Here is a 15,285-nt window from a genome sequence, read left to right as displayed (position 1 = left end):
AGCACAGAAACAAAGAATAGTTTTGGCTGAAAAGCACCTGTAAAAGTCACCTAACCCAACCCCTCTGCAGTGAGCAGGCACACTTTCAAACAGACCTGGTTCCTGAGAGTCCCATCCAACCTGGCCTTGATGGCCAGGGATTTCCAGGGATGGAACACCTATCACCTCTCTGGACAACCCATGTCAGTGTTTCACCACACTTACTGTAAAATGTTTCTTCCTTATATCTAGTCTAAACCTACTCTAAGATATTCTAAAAAATAATTACAAAATGAAATGTGCAAACACTTGCTGAAAAATCATTTGAGGCTTTGGGCCTTGGCAAACTATTCTGAAGGTATCACAAAGTCCTCCATATATGTGAGTAGCCTTTCTGATGTCAGTGAGGGTTACAAGAGCAATTGCTTCCCCCAATATATCTACACTTTCCTGGGTGTGGAAAATGCCCTGGCCAGCTGGGGTCAGCTGTCCTGGCTGTGCTCCCTCTCAGCTCCTTGTGCACCTGCTCACTGCCAGAGCACGAGACTCTGACAAGCCCCTGAGTGCAGGTGAGCCCTGCTCAGCACCAGCCAAGGTGTCACTGTGCTGTCAGCATTACTCCATTACTCCCAGAACTCCAAAATGCAGCACTGCACCAGCTGCTAGGAAAACAAATAATTTTATCCCAGCCAAAACCAGGAGACTCTGCAGTTGATGTCCCAGCTTAGCATAGAAGTACATATTTGAGTTTTCCTTATAGTATTACTCTTGTAAAGGAGAAAGAAGAGAAAGAAATAAGATGTTGCAAAGAATTTCCCAGAAGACTTATCTTAAGCAGGCTTAGTTTATAATTCATAGGCATAACAAAATGAGTAAGAATCTATCACACCAGCAAAGTAAAACTTTCTGTCCAAGAACAAATAGAACTGCACCCCAGAGACCATACAGCACAACAAACAGCAATTCTTCATTTTTATTGTCCATTTCAAAGTGCAATGATTGAGTAAAAAAAAAAGAGTATAATAATTATGAGCTACAATTTGGAGAATAACAAAAGCAACACAGCACTCTTAGCACTCTTGCTTCCCCATCTGCCTAATTTTGCAAGGTTTTCTCTCCATTAAAATCAAAAAGCAACAGAACCTTGTTCATTAAAAAAAATGGGCCATTGGATCACCACAGACACCCTATCCACCCTATCCAAGGCTGCAGTCTGGAACCTGCTGGGAGCTCTTCCCCAGGTCCCAACATACATCAGAGGTTTATGGCAGTGTGTGCAGACCTGCCCTTGGCTTGCTAGGACACAAGGTAACACACTAGGTTACACCTCTGGTGAGAAACTGCCCAATTTTTGAAAGTCAGGAATCAGTTGACAGCACAATTTTGGGGCAAAGAGGTTCCCAAGACTGCACTGAAAGTCCTTTTAACTACCCAGTGGCAGGAGCAGCTGACTGACTGGACTGTGGACATTCCTGTCCCTGCTTTCTACTGAGTGTTCCCCCAGCCCATTTGAACAGCAGTTCATTCAAATGTCTCCATGTTGTCTCTGCTACTGCCTGATAGTCCTGTGTGTCCTTCTGGATCTCTTGTCCCTGTGTAAAGAGCTGAGATTTTGGTTCATCCATACAGCACTTGTTACCAGCTGCAATGCACTTCATGCTCAGTGCCTCTGTTCCTCCACAGTGACAAAAACCAATGGTCCCAATGGTGATCAGCAAAGCAGAATGGAGACTTGGGAATGCTGTTGGTGAATTCTAGAAACCTTACTGCTATTTTCTTACCAAAAGACCAGAAAAAATTTGCTCAGTAGCAATTTAAACCCATGTGAGAAAAGTGTTATCCCCTAGATCCATCATTTTCTCAGTTAGGCAGCATGCCAGCAAGCAGCACTTCAGTTATTTCCTGGCATTCCAGAGCCTGTGTCTCTAAAGCACATCCTCACACCACTGTGCAGCATAACTGACAGGGCATACAAAGGTCATATGGATCTGCCCAAGTAGTACTGGAACCAGAAAGAAACTATCAATATGCAAACTGCAGAGGCAACACCACGTTTTTTCTTTTTAGAATTCCAGCTTTGCAGAGCTGAAATAAATTTCCAGGAAATAGAACATAGCTTTCCCACAAGAGGTATTTTTGTATCCCAATTACTCACTATGTGTATAATAAAAAATATTCCTTGATTATTCTCAAGCTGACAATGTATTCAGATGGTGTCACAGTTAACTAATGCTTTCACTGATGCTTTACTTTGTAGAAGTTGTTATTACTAAAATCTCATCTATTTTGGCAGCTGCCCCAGTGATAAAGCACATTGGAGATTGGAACATTGTTTGCATTAGGGTAGATAATGCTGGAAGAAGGACCAAGTTGGTGAGGACAATGCTCTTATGAGACAGTTAACCAAACTGCCTCTGATCATGCCATGACAAGATCAGACAAAAAAGATAATCCCTTTTCCTGAACTAGTTAAAGTGGAAAAATGGTCTTTTAAAGCTTTCCTAACCTGCCATGATAAGTGACAGATTTTATTGGATCTCTCTTCTTGAGAAATACACCAGAATATTGGTAAAATATTCATTTTACCATTCCAAAGCTACTATACATCCCAAACCTACGAAGAAGGGGAAGATCATTCTTTGGACTGTCAAACTGATGAACAGTTAAGGCTTCTCAGTAAATTTCTTGTGCTTTCCATTGCCACAGCTGACTCTGGTAAGTGCTGCAGCCATAGGTTCAGCATGGATGTGCTCGGGCAGGAAGCCCCAGGCAGAGCTGTAAGTGCCCTTGCTCCTCACCCCTGCTCTCATTTCTCAAACCATGGCGTGCACCAGCAGCTGAGCAGAGTTGCTCCATCCAAACCACAGTTGCACTTTAATATTGGCACTGAGACCAACATTGTTTCTACAGCAAAGATTTAGCTTAAATATATTAAAAGGCTTCTGACTACATGCAAAAAGAGGCTTGATTTTGAAATTCATATTAGGTCCTGGCATATTCATGTTCGGAAAAACTGGAACACGTAGGTTTGAAATGCCTTTGCAGCAGTTGTAGGTCAGCCACAATAGCAGATTTAGTGATTCAGATCACACTAAGTTGTGTGATCAACCTCACCCCACAGAATTAATTCAGGCTTCCATCAGGCACACACACCAGAATGCCTCCTACTGCATTTCTGCACATACATTCCACACAGATTATGGCATATTAGATACACGCTTGCTTTTCAAGGAAAAAAAAAAAAAAAACCTACTGGAAGAAGATAAAAATACAAAGGAAATACTATAATTCTCATTATTTTGTATCAGAGGAGGTATGGAAAAGATTACATAATACCCCAGCCCCTCAAATCTTGTATTGTGCTTTTCAGTGGCACAAATATATAAATTTCCTCGAGGAATCAGCCAGAAATACCTTAAAAATTACTTCTGATTTCAAGAAATTCCTACTTAGTACAGAGCTGCAAGAATAAGCAAATCTATGCAGGGGAAAGAATATGCCAGCTGTTACTTTGGAATATCTGGCCTTATTATAAATCATAAATTAGGACTCAGTGAAAAGTGTTTCTTAATAGGTAGGTCAAGTTGGTGTTTGAAGTTCAAAATAAAACCCATAAATATCTGGAAGGGCTGCAGCACAAAGAGTACTATTCAATAGCATCAGCAGAATGTCTCATTGTCTTTCAATGCACATTCAATAAATTGGAGGAAGATGCCTTTGAGATGTTTCATCAGGGCACTGGCAGCTAAAGACTATTTTCCCAGAAAACTGCTCAGAATTCCTCCAACACACATTAGAAAAAAATCAAAGCTGCACCATAGACAAAGATGACTTAAGGAGCAAAGAAAGAGAACAATTCAGACACCATGGCTACAACAACCCATTCATAATCTAAATCATGGGAATAAAAGCAACTGATCAAAACACATGACAAATAGGAAGTGACTTAAAAGATCTATCACATCTTTGTACCACCACTGAAATCTGAAAATGATGAGAAGAACTGTAGAAATCTAGACAGCTATCCTTGAAAATAGTCCCTGTTTTTTGCAGAGAATCCTGCAGTTCAGTAAGGAAGCAAAGGACCAGGACACTCCTCAACTACCCTGAAGCACAGTCAGGAATTAAATTCTAAATATTCAGTATCAAACAAATCATCAAACATAACTTATCTCCATGCTGAGATACAAAACAACAAAAAATGTTTTTTGGTAAAGGTATTCCAACAACACATTAAAAAATTGGGGTTTGCATACTAGAAACTCTCTTACACCATCCACTTTTAAGAGGTCTGTCCAAGGAGCAAGAGTGGATGTCTCTGTGGCCCAGGTACAACAGACTGGGAGACATAAAGTAGCTGGATATAAAATAGAGCAGAATTAAGATTGCCTCTCTACTTCAAAAACTCTTCTCTACATCATTCCACTGTACATGGCACCCACCACCTCACAGCTACTGCTGCACAGAGCTTTAACCAGCTCTTTGTCACAGTCCACTCTTTGGAGCTCTTGGTAATTTTCAGTCATAAAGAATTGAATACAAACAGTATTCCAGCTTTTTTCCCCTCAACTTTTTGTCATTCATATTTACCACTGTGATTCACAGAAGATTAAATATAATTTTGCCTATTTGAGCACTTTTAACACATTAATTTGATATATAACTATACACACCATAAATATACATTTTAAGACTCTTTATAAAGCCAAGAGAAAGAAATAGCACTATATAATAGCACTGTTTAATATGTCATACAGAAGAAATGTCAAATAATGAATTTACTACTGGTGCCTTTGACTTTCAGAAAACTGAACACAGGCTTAGCCACAAACAGAGCTGAAAAATAAATGGACCAACTGCACTGGGGTAATTTTTAAATGGAGAACAGCAGTGTGATCTCAGAACACTCACAAGAAAACTGCTCTGTATTAGGTAGATTTTTATAGGCACTGTATGCCGACTCATACCAAAACCACAGGACATATTCTTTGAGGTCCTGATAGGAAAATCCTTTGTAATTTCAATGACACAGAGAGGTAACAAAGACAATTAAACAGTAAAACTATGCATTAGAGTGACATAAAGCCCAGCTATATTAAAGCAATTTAAATCAATCTGCCATTTTTTATCTTTAAAATCTAGCAACAATCTAGAATTGGATTTTCTTCAGTGAGAAGAGTTAAAGTTTCCATCAGTAACCGAACAATTGCCAACTATCTATTCACCCAAAATCAGGATTAAAGTCATATACACTGGATTAACTAAAGAGGAACCTTTAATGAGCTTATCCCCGACACCTCAATGCCTCTTACAGACAGATTTGGGGTCTTGATGAGCAGACACAGACCTGAGAGTCACTCCTAGAAATGACTGCTTTTCCTCCACCACTGATAAAGCAGGGCCAGATGACAGGTTTAGACCTAAATGTCTAGAGCTAAGGAAAATTAAATCATATTCACAGAAGTATTACCATCCAGGGAAAGTCTAATACTAAAACAAACCTTATGCACACACATTTCCTAAAAAACTCTTTCTGTTCCAGTGACTCCATAATCTCAAGACATAACAGAAAAGGGAGCCAAGGCAAGAAAAAGGAGATAAAATAATGCATTTTCATTATTAGATTGGACTTTAAATGTGGTTTTCTAAATATAAAATATCTAGAAGCACAATTTTCAGAAAAGCTGCACATACGATAATAGAAAGTACAGACATAAAACTGTATTTTGAGTATTTTGCCCTATTTAGGGAGAAAGTATGGAAGGCACTTGGGTTTTTCCAGGTGAAGGAAGGGGTACATTCCCTTGCCCCAAGCCCCCTTGTTTCAGAGCTGTGTATGCCTTGATTTGCAGAGCAGAAAATGTGCAAGGCTGTGCAGATCTCGAAATGGCACATGGCTGTGACACAACACTCAGCTTGTTCTGGGAGTACAGCATGGAGGGGGCACTCTGGCAGAATACTCAGTTCCTTTGCAGGCACTGGAGCTGCAGCCCACGTCAGCCAGCAATTTGGCACATTCCTTGTCTGGGAAGAAGCCTCTCAGACTGCACTGTCTGAATCTGTGTTTCTTGTCTCCACAGTGAAAGATCTGAAGATACCACAAAAGGACTAGAAATACCGCAACTCAAAAAAAAAAAAAAATAGTAATTTTCTAAACAAGCAGCTCAAGTCAGAAAGACTTTTGAGAAAAGAGTCCTATTATCAGGTTTTTGAACATGAGTGACTGGAGGCTGCAGCACTGCATTCCCAACCCACTTTCTGTGAGTGCAGGGGTCCTCCTGTAAGGAGTAGGTTGGATGTAATAATGACATAGATGAGCACAACGTTTAGAGTATGCAGTGTGTTCGTGATCTGTACGTGTAGTTTGTAAATAATGTTAGGATAGGCTTAATATCAATGCAATTAAACATGATAATACATTTCTTCAGGTGGGAAAGCTGGAGATCTGTGCTTAAGCTGCTAGGTAGGGGAAGTGCAGAAGTGAGGAAGATTTGCAGCATTTCCCCACTCAGATCAGCTACTAAGGGAAAAACAAACAAACAAACAAACAAACAAACCACCAAACAAAAAACCTGATCCTTCTAGAGTGATTAACCACATTACTCTTCAGTAGAGATGAGATGCAGACTAATTGGGGGCTAATCCAAGAATTTTTTTTAATATTCTACTGTTGATGTAATTTGGATGCTGATAAGTGTCCTTGCATAGCCAAGTGACTAGACAAAACCACTTAATTTGTCTATTTAGATACTAACTTTAGAGTTCATGCTCATACCCATGGGGGATTGTCATTGATGTGTTACAGAATTAGACTGGGATTTATTACAGGTATTTTTTATTACAGAGTCTGGCAAGCAGAGGTGAGGATTGTTTAATGCATAAATATTTATGTGAAGCAAAGCCACAAAGATGGGTTTGGTTGTTCATAAAAAAAAGAATAGCTGTAATCTGGAATACTCTAACCTGATTTTTACTGCTTATCACTCAAGCCTTGGATCAATTATTTATTTAGTTTTATGGAAGATCTACTGGACCTGGCCTCTCCTGAGCCTAGAAATACAATGTAAGCCATTAAGAAAATACAGACCAGGAGATTTCCTCTGGATTACCCTCACCAGGCAGTGGTTTCAGTCACCCAAGCACAGCAGAGAAACTTCCATCTGAGAACATTTGCTGGGAAGCAGAGGGAATTATCACAGACAGAGACTGAAGTAACACAACCATTCTGCTGCCAAGGTATTTCCTTCACAGTTAGCTTAGCTAATACTCTGGAGTACTGCCCTGTGCAGTGCTGGTTTGAGACTATTTACAAAGGCTTAATTCAGAATCACTAATAATTCTGAACATTTCAGGTATTAAAATTGACTGGATTCCACCAAACACCGAAGAGGATTTTGCACCATTTCCCTTATGCTGCTGTCTTAGACATAATCTTCAGCAAATAGATGTCTTCAGGTGAACAAATTTCAGTACTGCTTCTTCAGCTTGAGTTTATCTTGTTACAAGTAGGTTTTTAGAAAACACAAAGTGTTTTACTTGTGTGCACACACCAGGAACTGTGAGCAATTCTGCAATAGACAAGTAAACATTTCACTGTATGGCTGGCTGATAAACATAATTACAGATAATTCTTACCCGTGCAGGTTATGATACATTCAGCTTTGTTTACATTCCAGAACTTATCAGAAATGACCTGGACTAAGCATACTTACATACAGCTTTAAAGATAAATTTTTTTACAGATCACAGCATTTACCATACATTATGGGTCATGAATTCTGGGATCACAACCAAAGAGCAATTTTGGCTGTTTTGCTACACAGCCACAGGTAACTCCTTTGGATTTGCCCACAGCTTCCTCTGCAGATGGTTACAATTGTGCAGCATGAAAATGTAATATTCCATCAAAATCATACATGAGAGGGCCTGAACATAAAACACATGTTTCTACAAAACTGACTTGCAGCTTTTACAAGGTGAAGCCATAATAATACGGGACGTTAAAAGAATATTTTTCAACACAGAGGGAATTATCTTAAAGGATAAAGGAGCATTTTTAACCTGAAATTCTACACAGCTTGAAGTTGTATGCATTAATGGTTATGGAATGTTTTTCCTCCGTAGACCACTTCAAAACATTTGTTATTTGTATTTAACAAAACAGCATAAATCAATAAAACACAACACTTTATTAGAGTCTCATGAGCCCCAAAATACTTCATAACTTGCTCTGATATACAGGCAAAGTTATATAGTGCTAAAACACTGAAAAATTCTTTTCTATAAACTACAAGCCCAGTGCACAGAAAATGTTTTTGCAAATTTGCTGTGCCTACAAGCAACACACTCTGTATTGTGCAAAGCAGGTGCAGAGAGGCTTCTCTGGAGCCTCTTCACTTCAGAGACTGTGCAGCCAAAGCTGTCTTAACAGAGGAAATTGATATCACTAACAGCACTTGAAAAAGCAGATTAGAGGATTCAGAACAGCTAGAAGCAGTTAACAGAATTTTAACCTGATGGCCACGTACCTTCTTTCCAAGCTAAACTTTAGTATTGCATTCTCAATTCTACTGAGAAAATGCCTGCAGCACCTTCAGCACTGCAGATGCTCTTAGCAGGGCTGCTTTGACTGGCTGGGAGGTTTGGCTACACTTCCATTTCAGCAAAAGTTTAGCATGTTTGTTTTGAACTTGGAAAGTATCCCCACTTGTTAGAAAAAGGCTGTCTGAATCATCCCGCAATATATCCAAAGGACCATTAAAAAGAATGTGTGATACAATGAAAGAGCAGAGGATTCAGGTTCCCACTGTAACTGGCAAATAACAGAAATTTGCTTAGAATAATTAAATGGATACTGGAGCGTTTTCTAAATGTGGCACCAGTAGACAGCAAGTGGGGGGAAAACAGGGGAAGTATTTGCAAGTTCATAAGTTTATGTCACTTTTATTGCAGACATCACATAGAAGAACTCTGCATGAGACTTGCAAAGATACCCCTGTGACAGCAGAGCTTAAAAAAAAAACAAGGAGAAAAAAAGTATTTAACTGACAAAGAATCCTGTAACAATCTGAAGATTCATCCTGAACTGCTCTGAACATCTTGCACATTTTTCCATGACAAGAGAACAGATTGTCTCTCAAAGCACCTTTCTCCACTCTCCAAAGTGTTGCTCTCAAATTATTCTTATGCCCACGGACAAAGACAAAAAAATCTAAGACAGTCCTCACTAGTTCTTGCACATCAAGGACAAAAATCATCACACACCTCTTTCTTTTTCTCACCAGCTAAAATGCCAGTTCAGGAAAAGGAATAAAATGAAAACAGGTTGACCAGCTAACAAGCTGAAAGTGTAGATGCTCAGGCACTTAATAAATAGAGAGTTTAGTTTTAGACAGTGCATGCATGACCTGTTCCTATAATACACCATTACAGCTGCCTCTGCCTGTGACAAGAACACACTGTCCCCTTCTTCAAAACAGGTAGTGCTTCTTGAATTAACAAGTGTGGTCTACAATGGTCTCAAGATTTGAACTTATGTAGCAGACTAATAGGAGAAAAATATCCATACTGTTAACTCTTTCCACTTTGGCTTTTATTTGGAGTTTTTACTGCTATTCTATCAATCTGTTATGGACAAAATGAGAAGAGTGATTTTTGGGGGGAATGTGAGATGCACCTGACTGCTTAAGAAAATGAGGTGTTTGGCCCCAAAGGAGGCAAAGGCCTGACGCACAGCTGGGCCAGAAACCCCTCCAGGACACCCCCAGAGGTGAAGGGTGACCCAGAGAGCAGCAGTGCACAGGAGTCCCCTATGTAATTTGACTGTGAGCCAAACACTTCACTCCATCAACACGGCAGCCTGAGCGAGCAGCCTCTGGGCCCTCCCTGCTGGGCTGCAGGGCACAGATCTCCCCTCCAGCTTCCCCAGGACAGAGAGACCTTCTGCCAACGACAGAGCTTTGGATGAGTCCAACTCAAGTTTCCTCTAAATTGCCCCTGGACTGCATTCCAGGTGACTCTCCCTTTGAGCAGGGACACCTCTCAGGGTCTGAGGTTCCTTACCTAAGACTAGGAGATTCTTCCTTGCAGATTGGTTGTGAAAATGACCCTCAAAAACCAGCTGAGCCAGCCCCCAGGCTCCTGTGCACCTCCTTACATATGGATTATTCGGGGAAGAATGGTTGCAATAAAGCCCAGAGCACACAAACATCACATGAGACCAGAAAATTAAATCTCATGTACACAAATGAAGGAGCTGCATTCAGTCATACTGAAAACTGACCATTTTGCCTGCATTTGTTCCAGATCAAAGAAATCACTGAAGAGATCTTTTTGAGTGCTCAAGGCCACCTGGAACATCTTTCATAAAGTTCCTTACATCAACAACATTTACAATCAAAAAGAAACCCACCAAAAACATAAACACCAAACGCCAAGTACCCAAAGGTGGTGTCTGAAGAGTTGTACCTGTCTCCAGGCAGTAAAGGCAGAACGATTTCAAGAGGCTCTTATGGATTGTTTTGTACCTGACAACATAATGAGATTCTCCTAAAGCTTTTCTTTCCATCCAGAATAAGAGCTAATGTTGTTTTTTGAAACTTTGATGACCATGACGCTCTAAATGTTGAGCACCCACACTTCCCAACACACTCTAAAGTTTGGGGGTTTGGGCAATAAACCAGAGAGAGAATTGTGAAGATCTGTGAAATAGAATTGCCAAATCAAGCAGTATAGACCCTCTGAAGCTGGGCATGAAAGAAAAAATGTGGGCAATATAAATGGGTTCAACCAACTACATTGATATGAGAGTACTTCAGTGATTTTTTTTTAAATGGCATTATCTAGGGAAGCCAAACTCCAGTTTGCATGAAGAAAATTCTGCTGTGAGGCCAAAAAAGTCCATCTCTGCACTGAATATATGTTAGAAAGGCCAAATAAGACAGCTCCTTACAAGACACTGCACAAGAAACAAAATATGAAATGAGTGATTTCCAATATTGTGTTACTAAATCCCTCAAAATACACCTGCCTATGTACTCAAAATCCACCTGTTATGTGCACACTGTTCTTTGAAAGGGTGCATTTATGACAATGGCTAGAAACAGCCATGGAGGGGAAATGAACAGGTTTCAGGGCACAGTGGATGCTGCCAAATGAAGGAGCTGTTTAGAAGCAGCAGCCAGGGCACCCCCCAAGGCAGCACTGGGAGTGTGGCTGGAAATTAAGGCAATGGCCAAAAGCTGACTGGCTACAAACATTCTGCAGCATTTTGTGCTTTGCTAGTTGTTTAACAACAGTGGACTGAAACAGACACAAAATCTGAAAGCACTTCACTGACACAATTTTAAAGAATTGATAAGGTTTTATACATACAGGATATGTTTGTTGGACAACTTTGCTCCCCAGTGAGAGAGCCTGACAGGCTGAACATCACTTGTTCCCCTGGCTGATACACAGCTACATTAGAAAGTAGCACTAGAAGTATTTCCAGATAGGCACTTGCAGTAGTCTCAGCTCTCTCAGTACTTGATAATTGACTTGTTAAGGGTAACAGGAAAATAGCACATATGGGAAGTTAAAAGAAAAAGAAAGAATAAAATGGCTGGTTAAATTACAGCAATGTCTTTCTTTGACTTCCTAGGAAAGACAGGCAGCCATTACTGCAAACACAGGGAGGTCTGAGTGCCACTTTAGATTCCTTTACTTTTATATAGGGAAGGAAAGGCACAGAGTGGAAAGTATACACATTGTCCCATGTTTAAACTCCCCACCTGGCATCTGCTTCTGTCCAATATCCAGGAGGGAGCAACAATCTCCATGCATCTCCAGCATGACCTTGTGCTGAGTTCTGTTCACTCAGATGTCTCTGCTTCCTCTTTCCTTGTTTGCTCACACAACATGGGGTGCATCAGGGACAGCTTCCCCAGTGGCTGTGCATCCCTGGGGCAAAGCAAGCATGTCCCTCACAGCTTTGAGACTGCACTGAAACCACCAGGACATAAAAAGAATTAAGATCTGATGCCATCTTACCAGTTTCATAATACTGGTTCTTATACCAGTGATTTCATTGCCACTGATTTAATGTAAGTAATTTTCTTTCTGCCTAGTTACTAGGGGAGAATCAAGCTCTTTTCACTAAAACCCAACTCTTATCATGTTATCACAGGAGTCACGGGGTCCCTAGAAGGTTACATACCCTTCTGCTCAGCTATGAAGAGCATTTTGCATCATTTTCCCTCAACAGCCTATTGTGAAATATTTAGAACAAAAAAAATCCTCCTTTATTTTTGCTTAATGGTATAAAACCCAACTTTGTTAATTCAGTGAATGCCTACTCAGGCTCTGAAGAATTTTTAGTATTCAATACAGACCTTTGTAGTAAACAACAAGTCTAATCATTCTGGTCACATTATGCAAAGTTCCAGGAATTCTTTGGCATGAGAGAAAGATACATTTTGTCTGGTATATGGAAATATTATTTGATTTAAAGTTGTATCCCACAGGAGTTAGTCTTGACAAAACCTAGTTTGAATATAAACAATCACTTTCATGTTATTTTACAAATTTTGAGACTACTTCATGACTATCTTAATCAGCTTCCTACCCCTGAATTCATACACAAATTCCTTGTCTCAGTAGATACATAGCACTCTCAGAAGAAGGAGTTCCAACAAAAACTTTAACAGATTTTTTCATTTTTAGACATGTACTTTTGTTTAAATAAATGATCATGGAACAAGGAATAAAAACATGCTTGAGTGAGAAACTGGCCATTCTCGGTCTTCCTAAACTTCAAACAACATTTGCTGACAAAGAAAAAGACTGAATTTTTTTCACATTCCTTATATTAAGTATTTCACTAAACTCATCATTCTGATGAGCTTTTAAAAAGGAGTACTTAAGTAGTTTCTTTTGTGCACATATAATAAAGAATATCTAAGGATTTAGGTGCTTTCAAATAAAGCTAATATTTGTATTTAATTTCACTAATGAAAGCAATGCCTTGAGAGCTCTTTCACCAATAGCTGAGTTCCTCTCTAATGCTAAAGCCTGACCCATCACCAATAAAACAAAACACCATCAGTGAGGGGTGGCTGCAACCACACGAGCATTGGGAGTGTCAGAACTTCCCTTTGCCTCCTTCCTCCACAGAATACAAAAGCAATGATGTGTTTGCAGTGGCAACAAGGACCAAGTCTGGCTTCTGAAAAAACACGTGAGGAACACAAAGGAAAAACACAACCAGAAAACCAGCACAGAAAGTTCAACGCAAGCTGCTGTCCTTCCCAGCAGCTGAAACCACAACCACACTAAATGCCATAAACCAGTTCCAAGTCATGGGGAAGAGCTGGAAACTTTCCATGATAGCTTTCTTGTACAAGGATTTCTAAATTTGGTGTCTCTGAAACAATTATCCATCTGCTTCAGAATTGATCATTTATATTAGCTTGCCCACATAACAATCTATAAGAAATACATCATGCAATGGACCAAAACCAGCCCCAAAACTCAGCTCCTCCAGAACGTAAGTATCCCTAGTCTACAAGCAGTAAGAACATACTGCTATAGGGTGGGCTTGTAAAAGCAAAAATTAAATTTAAAAAAAAAAAAAAAAAAGGCAACTAATTCATGAATTTCCTCTAAACTTTCAGGAAGGTCCAAACATACAACCAGCTATCGTGTCTTTTTGAAATAAAACAAAGTAATTTTAACACTTTCAGAATATTAGATGCTATGCCACAGGTTGTAACCATTATTGTGTCCAGGTCTAAACGCTGAACAAAACAGAACTGAAGTTCTGCCCACTTTTGCTTGTACTGTAAACAAGTCTCTGCATAATAAATAGACATGGAAGGGTGTGTCACATGGAAAAAGAAGAGTTCAGTTGTCTGATTATGTTTGTTTCTGGTTGTCTAATCTGAGCCTCTTCCATGGGGTTGCAGTAAGGCCACAAGAATTTGTGCATTAATTCAGCCCTTATTCTCCCCAAACTGCCTGCATTATTTATTTATTTACTTTAAGAAAGACTTCTCAAAAGAGATTTTGCATTCAAAAAAATTCTAGGTCTCCTTCATTCTTCCCTGAGTTAAAAAGATTCCATCACTGGAACTCTTGTACATAACCCTTAAACACCTTCTGTTCCAAGTGAGATCACAGTTCTTAAAATGTAAGGCCCCTTTCCCCATTAGATGATTTTTCTTATTAAAAAAATGCTAATGTTAAAGCTTTGAGTAAATTCAAAAGTAATTGTCTCTCTTCAAAAGAAGAATGAGAGCATTTTATCAGAATCTTTTACATTTGTGGCCTGACATTGGAAGACAGGGATGCCCAGTGTCTTACTGCCACAGGATAGAACACAGCCCTGCTGGAAACAGAACTGAGTCATTGAGTTCTCTCAACTAGAGAGTACTAAAAAAAAAGACTATTTTGACCTATTTCCCAAAACAGTCTGTTTGGACTCGTGGGGTGAGCCTACAGGAGAGGCAGCTGAGCCAGCTAAGGATTTCCCACTGCAGACATTGAGACAATTTGGACTTCTCTTGCTTCAAACCAGTAACAGGCACAAGTACCTTATTCATGCTTGTGTGTTAGTCTCCTCTATTCATATCATCCACACTTTTTCCTATAGATCTTTGGACATGATTTAATGTTTCCTGTAATCACATAAGGCAGTTCTTCAAAACCATTGGCAGTTTGTTTGAGTTGCCCTAAACTACAGCAAAAAGGAGAAGAACCCCAAAGCAGAGAAACCAGCCTTAGTTTGTACAATCATTCTGGGATTTCTCAAACCAGCTGGGAACAGAAAGCAAACAGCACACACCAACATAGGACAGCACTCAGTCCTCTGCCATGTCAGTGAAGGATTGTGTCCTACAGAATGTCACTGACAACTCCGTACATCCTCACTTTAGAATAAAACCTTTGGACTCCCTTGCTGTTGGAAATTGAAAATACCTTTAGATACGCATGGCAAAGAGTTCACACAATTTCTGCTAGCTGTATCTCCAGTTAAATGACAAATCTGTTTCCTTGTTCAGAGCCACTAAACACCAACTATAAACTTCATTTACTTCTCTGTTTTACTCTCCAGTCACAATTCTAATCAGCACTAGGCATGTGTATCTCTGTCACCGGCTGTTTTGCAGCAGATACACTGAGCTGTAGAGGTAAAATTACAAAATTTTCTTTTCAAAGCAACAGCCCCTGATCTATTACAATAAACAAACTTCCATCTCCAAGCAACTGATCTCTTAGCAACAAGAAGCACCTGCATAAAAGATGCTACAGGGAGTGATCACCAGACAA

This window comes from Motacilla alba, chromosome 10, assembly GCF_015832195.1.
Source record: "Motacilla alba alba isolate MOTALB_02 chromosome 10, Motacilla_alba_V1.0_pri, whole genome shotgun sequence".
Taxonomy (NCBI): Eukaryota; Metazoa; Chordata; class Aves; order Passeriformes; family Motacillidae; genus Motacilla; species Motacilla alba.
Note: the sequence above shows the minus strand (reverse complement) of the source record.